The sequence below is a fragment of the Myodes glareolus genome, chromosome 16 (genome assembly GCF_982192425.1).
Source record: "Myodes glareolus chromosome 16, mMyoGla1.1, whole genome shotgun sequence".
Classification (NCBI taxonomy): Eukaryota; Metazoa; Chordata; class Mammalia; order Rodentia; family Cricetidae; genus Myodes; species Myodes glareolus.
Genome location: NC_142041.1, coordinates 17,629,235 through 17,636,548, shown reverse-complemented (window position 1 = coordinate 17,636,548; position 7,314 = coordinate 17,629,235). Strand labels below are relative to the sequence as shown.

Genomic DNA, 7,314 nt, shown 5'->3' with positions numbered 1-7,314 from the left:
TGTAGCACGAATAATAAAAACCCAGAAAGTGATATTGGCGTTCAAGCTAAAGATCAGAAAAGCAAGGCAGTCAACCCCTAGAGAGACATTTTACCTCTACCAAATCTTCAGACCAAAGGGGCAAAATCCTATCTCCATGAATCTTCAGACTCCACACTCCAGTGAGTTCCTGTCTCTTCCCCTTTATATTCCTCTCTCTGCCCAGCCATCATATCACTCTGGTCTCCACCTCTACCTGCTTGGGTTAAAAGTGTGTGACTCTAAAACATTGGGGTTAAACGTGTGAATCACCACCACCAAAATCTGTTTCTGAATCGATATTGTGTACCCCGGGGTAACCTTGAACTCACAAAGATCCGTCTGCCTCTGTCTCCCGAGTCCTGGGATTAAAGGTGTGTGCCACCACTCCCTGGCCTGTATGACCAGGCAGTGGATACTTTCCCCTCTGATCTTCAGACAAGTCTTATTTATTAAAGCTCAAACAATATACCACTATATTTCCCCTTTTGCCTAAAATTAAAAAGAAGGCTATAACTAATATAAGAAAAACTATATACAATAAGCTCTATAACTATGTACAATATATACAGGCAATAAATACATCAACAATGCCTAGTCCATTTGCATGTGACAAGTTCAGAGAAAATACTCCATTATCTATCCTTTCTTGGTGAGTCCAAAATCTTGTACCTAATTTATTTTCTATCATAACAAGCTTTCTATGTCTGATAATCAAGGAAAAATAAACTATAACTATCTAGTCTTCAGCTCCCTCACGGACCCAAGAAGGAAATAATATTAACTGAGTAAGCAGAAAGTGCAAGCAAGCAACTTCCAAAAAAGTGTGAGAAATGACAGAAACAGTTGGCTGTCTGGACAGTTACCCAAAGTTCCTCTGCAATGTTAGGGCATCCATCCTTGGCCTACAGACTTAGAATATCCAACAGACTTTTCTGAGAAGCAGGATATTCTCAAACTTTTCTTGACAGTGTTTGACAATCACTCCCTTTTGTGTCCTCCTTGTCCATTTAGGACAACATACTGTCAGCAGTTGAGGCAAGGGCACTTCCTTGCACAGTGGCTTACTTTTGTCACAAAGAAAATAAACTCCATGTGGAGTTTCTTCAGTGCCCATTCTCTTCTCTGAAGTAGATTGGTGCTGCCAGAAGCAGATGCGTCTCAATGTCATAAAAAAGAGTATATGTTATTAAAATTTTAAAATGTCATATTCTGTAGATCTCTAAAGTTTTCGAAGATGGCCTGTCTATATAAAATATATCTTTATTTGACCTTGAAAACATACCTAATGTGACTATAAGTTCAATTGTAATAGGCGATTAACTACTAACATGCAATACTTTATTATCCTGTACAGCTGGTAATAATAGTTTTCAAGGGCTATAAATTTGCATTACATTGTTAAATTAGGTGTATAGGTACAATATCATAAACAAGAGTAGAAATTATGTACAGTATGTTCTAACAAAATTAATCTCAAATTTGTATCAATATACAAAATTTGTATACAATATACAACAGTCCAATGCAAAGTACTTAAAACTAATAGTTGTTTTTTAAAAGTATGTTCAATAAGCTATCTTTTTATCATATCATATCTATATCCTACCTTTTTCCTTTTCAGAATAGATTCAATAATCTACCTTTTAATCCTATCATGTCTGTATCCTCATTTTTTCTTTTCAAAACAAGAACTCTGAATCTAATCTTTGTTAAACTTTTCTTCTGGCTGTAACTAGTAACAACTGACAGCCAAGCCCCTAAACAATGTCAAATATCTGTAACCCAATGAATGACCAAAAATCACCCACCCCACCTCTTGGGAATGTGGGTGTGGTCGTCTTAAATTTACTTCCTGCTGTCTAGGGGGGGTGTGACAATATTATTATGGGATCCAGAAAAGAAAAATGTAAATTAATTGTCAAGTCCTGGGAAAGGTAGCTGTATCATTTGCTGTCCAGTCTCTGTGTAATGGGAAAGTGCAGGGCTTGTCTCAAGTACTGGCTAGAGTTGTCTATTAGGCTGAATCATCTCAGCCAGGCATTTAGAAATTATTCTGAGCAGTTTGTAGTCCATAGCTGATCCTTAACTGGTGTATTTCAGTTTAGTGTTGTTACCATAGTCCTGGAGGGGTTGTCATTGTGGGACCCCATCTTCCTTTTGGAGACTTCAAGCATCGCTATTAGGTGTTCACTGTAGAAAACTGATAGAGAAGAGACTCAAACCCGAAATCATGTACAAGAAGGTAGATGAAACCTTTTTCTAGAATTAGGTAAGCACTCTTTATGACCTTTAATACCATGACAAAAAAAGTTTAATATGTGTGTGTGTGTGTGTGTGTGTGTATGTATAAGTCTTATACCTTAAGAAAAGCTGTCAAATGGTCAATATAAAGCCAAAGGATTATGATATTAGTAGCAATAAAACAGTCCTTAAACTTTTGCTCTTCTGTCCCATATCAGGTGGCCCTTCAACATGGGACAGAGATTTTGGATTTTATATTAACAAGAATGTTTGAGTTAAGAGAATAGAGTCACACTCCAACTCCAATGTGAGCTTTAATCTTTAGCTGGACTGGTACTTAAAGAAGACTGTATTTATATTATATATCTGTAGAGAAAAGCAGAAACAAACATTTAGGAAGATTTATAAAATTTTATCCTGTTGGAAATGTGATATACAAATAGGCCAATTTACTCTTTTTCTTGACACATTTTTTTTTTTCTGGATGATTTGTCCTTTCTCATTGTCCAGTGGTCTTCAGATTCCTTAGCGGGATACCTTTATTCTCCTGAAAAGACAGAAACAAAACCCTTACCCAACCCTAAATTTGGATTCTCTTTTGGCAACTTATATCTGGTAAAATGAAGAGCATTTTTTAGTTGTACAGGTTAGTTTAGATTAAACGACTATTCTGTTTGGTGAATTATCATCTATTCTAGTTAGGAGATGTCTCTTGTTCAAATTGAATATTTATCAATTTTGATGGTAGTCATAGCTTTTCTTCTCCTGTGGAAACAAGAGTAAAACCCCTTCCCCAACATAGCACATGTCCTGGTTTCTATTCTTTAAAGTATACTGGCTGATTTAATTCCGTAAGTTTTTCTACTATCCAATGTCTCTCTGCAGCTGTTGTTCCTTTCTCATTAGCATTTAGAAAATTCAAAGTTACAAAAAGTACTATGCAGTCTATTTATGTGGGTCTTTATCATCCCTTTCTGTTTATTTAACATATTCTTTAGAGTTCAGTTTGATCTTTCTGTAATTACCTGTCCTGTAGGATTGTGTGGTATACCTGTAATATGTTTTATATTACAATAAGCAAAAAATACTGTTTCATTTTCTTAGAGACATATGTTAAAGCAGTGCCTGCTTTTTTTTCTACAGGTATACTCATGATGGCCAGAACTTCTAGCAAATATGTGATTACAGAATCAGCTTTTTTTTTTAATTTCAAAGCAGCTTCCCATTGAAAACCTGGATCGGTATCAATGGTCTGTTGTACATATTTTAGTTTTCCAAATTCTGCAAAATGGAACACATCCATTCTATCCTAAAGGGTTAAATGGAGCATGCTCTGCTAAACTCAGTCTCACTAGGCAAGGGTTGGTTCAAGATTGGACCCATGGGATGGGTGTTGTCAGAAAAAGTCTCCCGAGAGGCTGCTGGGAAATGTTTCACTATGACAACCGATGGCAAAATCAGTCCCTCTTCCTCCTCCTTCAGAACTTGAGTTTTTGGGAAACCACTCTGGCCACCTTGTTCCCAATTTAAGGACAAATTCAGTCCAGAGGGGAAGACAAGCCCAGGGGACTGTCGCATGCAGGCAGGCACCACCAGAGCCATCATGGGTGTGTGCAAGGTTGCTTTCTCTCTGAATTTCAAGTCAGTTGCACGCATCGTTACTTTTTTAACAACAAATTAAAGTTTTCTGTTATTTTCTATCAAAATCATCCAAAAAGGATTCAAAGATGGCTCAGAGGTGACAGCTTATATTCTCAGTTCCAAATATCGAACACAGAGAGAACTCTGAATGAAAACAGAACATGGAACTAGACCGATGTCAACAGCATGGATCTTAGAGAAAGCAGAGACACGAGAGAAATGGCCTAAGAACAAATGTCATTGTGACTCATATCATAATAAAATAATGCATTTGTGTAATTCAAAACTGCTGACACTCTGAGTCATGACCCCACACAGGGCCCCATAACTGGATGTGGGGGCATCCACAACATGTGAGCATGAGTGGGAGCTTTCTGGGTGCATGAGGATTGAAATTTAACACAGAATCAGATGCACCATGAATGTGAAGCAGTTGCATTGTGCAGCTTCACAGCTGCCCTGGGTCTGAACATACAGAGGCCTCTGCGCCGAGCATACAGTCATGTCACTAAACATCAACAAACACCGCCTTAAACGCCCTGACTTCCATCCAAGACTATTGTGTGTTATAAACCTCAGGGTTTTCACTTACATATCAAGTTTTCTGTTCTTAGAGAAACATTACGGTTAATTGTAGAAAAGAAATCCTTTTTCTATCATCGTTCTACACAATGTATCAAATTAGTATGTATTTGGAGTAGATTGTGTTTACACCAACAAATATTATGCATATCATTAGCATGCAAATTTGCTTTGGTCTTTAATAAATGATAGAATTATAGGTATTCCAAATAATTGTTTACAAATGTATTTCCTTTTGATTTTTAATAAATGTGTTTGATTTGCATAGCTATTTCATATACCTGAACTAATGGCCCCGTAAGAACTTCTTCAGCAAAAGCAGCCTGTGTGGGGAAAAAAAATTGAAAAGTTCTTTAGCTGGTGGGTGGCAGTGGCTATACGCCTTTCATCCCAGAACTCAGAGGCAGAGGCAGTCAGATTTCTATGAGTTCAAGGCCAGCCTGGTCTACAGTGTGAGTTTCAGGACAGCCAGGGCTGTTACACAAAGAAACCCTGTCTCAAAAAAGAAAAAAAAAAAAGTCCTTCACCCAGGTGTTAAATGCCTATAACATGCAACAATCGTGCCTTATGAGCAAAACCAGACACGGTCAGTGCCCCAGTGAACCTGTTGGTTCAGCGAATAGCATAAATTTTAATTGAATAAGCATATAGCTGGGGGAGGATTCCAGTTCAAGGTAGAAATGAGCAATGCCCACCCTACAAATCACTTACCCTCATTTCAGACACTTGGGGCTGGGATTTTGGTGCCTTGCAATGAAGAGGGCTGAAACCGGAAGAGCTGGCTTACTATGTCAGCAGTCTCCCATGAAAAACTAGCCGTGTGCTGTTCACATCCAAACCGGCAGGTCTGTGAGCAGATACCAGACTCTGGTAGCTAGCCTCCGAAACCTCTGTCTGTCCTTCACTAATGTAGGACCCAGATGTGTCAGTCTAGCTTCTGCCGAACTAAGGAAGGAGTGCCGAAGTTAAGGTTCCCTGTAAATGGTGGCGGGGAAATTCCAGCTTGCGGCTTTGCTTCCTCTAACGCTGCTTAGTACAGGCAGATATGGGGGGGACCGTAAGTGAATTCATCTAGGGTCAGGGATTTGTAAGACCAAGCTGATGAGCGAAACAGAGGAGCTGGGGTTTTTGACACAGGAAGGAACGTTTTTGAAATCCCGAGTGCTGAACTGGAAACGGGAGACAAAGGAAATGAAGAAAAAAGGCGCTCCGAGCATTACTAGATTAAGTGTTAGGAAGAAGCCGAAGAAACCCCTGGTCAGAGTGCTGAAGCAGCACCTGTGAGGGCGGGGGATGGTGCTCACAAGCTGTGTTGTGGGACTTCGTGATTTTTGTCTGTGGGTCAATCAGAGGGGCCAATAACTAGGATGGGGGTGTATGAGAAAGAGGAGATTGATGGCTGATTGATCAGAAGGATTTTTTTATATATAAGATATAAAGGTAAAGGAACAGAGGTGGCAATGAAGGTATTCAAGAGGATATGACCAAAGATGACAGTGAAAAGCGTTCTAAGGTGGACTGGGAGAATCCCGGAAGACCCCGACCCTACACAAAGAGCTGCAGGCAGCCAAGGAATGTTGAGGGTAGGAGAAACATTCGTCCCCAGTGAAAAGCACTCCAACTAACTATCCATTACCAAATAGCACTGGAAACATACACATATGAGTAACATACAGACTAAGTGGGTTATATTTTTGTATTTAGGAAGATATATGTATATACATATATGTATATGTATGTAACATCAACTAACGAAAAAAAGAGGTCATGAATTTGGAAGAGAGCAAGAAGGATGTCTTAGAGTTTCTATTGCTGCAAAGAGACACCATGACCATGGCAACTCTTATAAAGGAAACATTTACTCAGGGCTGGCTTACAGTTTTAGAGGTTTAGTCCATGGTCATCATGGCAGAAGGCGTGGGGGAGCGCAGGTAGACATGGTGCTGGAGGAGGAACTGAGTGTTCTACATTTTGGATGAGCAGGCAACAGGAAGTGGATGCCCTACTAGGCCTAGCCTGAGCATCTGAGACCTCAAAACCTGCCCCCACAGTGACACTTCCTCCAACAAGGTCACACCTACAGCAATAAGGCCACACCTCCTAATAGTGCCACTCCCTATGAGCCAAGCATTCAAACACATGAGTTTATGGGGCCCCATTCCTATTCAAACCACCGCAGAGGGGTTTATGGGAGGGTTTGGAGAGAGGAAAGAGAAGGGGGGAGATGATGTAATTACATCATAATCTCAAAAACAGTCATGGACCCCACCCTCAGGCAAGGAAGAAGATGGGAGATTCTAAAGGTCAAAGACCAGAGCTATTTATGATGGCTTCAGATGTTGTCAGGGGAAAGGAAGATATTGTTTACGATGAGGAACCAGAGGGAACACTTACGACACAATAGGTTAGCAAGATGGGCTGTGGCCCTCTGACTGGAGAGATTGAGCTCCAGAGAGAACAGTAAAGGGCGTCAGCTGAGGGAAAGCATGGAGGCTAGGTCACCTGTAAGGAACCAGAAGCCATGATGGGCTTCACTTACACACTGGGAACGAATCAGATGTTGGATTCGGAGCCTCTGTCGTTTTAAAGAAGGTTGTCTATTGGTCCCAGTTGAAAAAGACTTAATCTGCATCCCCATGTGATAGTAGCTACAAGCACTATAAACAAAATTGTTGTTGGACAAGCTACCATTTGCTAAGTATTATGTGATAAACCTTATTTGAATTTGTGTCGTTAAATCCCATTGTAACCTTGTTGGTTCAGAAGTGTCGTTCCACTCTCCAGACGGGGAGCCTGAAACTAAGGCTGCAAATCAGAAACTAAAATTTA

General features: G+C 40.0%; 1 long non-coding RNA gene across 1 annotated transcript; it reads right to left on the bottom strand.

Moving 5' to 3' along the window:
* Positions 1–2,653: 2,653 nt before the first annotated feature.
* Positions 2,654–5,450, bottom strand: LOC125391287 (uncharacterized). Its single transcript, XR_007229050.2, has 3 exons — positions 5,197–5,450; positions 4,767–4,808; positions 2,654–2,809 (listed from the first exon to the last, which is right to left on the bottom strand). It is a non-coding gene; the product is annotated as an uncharacterized LOC125391287 (long non-coding RNA).
* Positions 5,451–7,314: the final 1,864 nt, after the last annotated feature.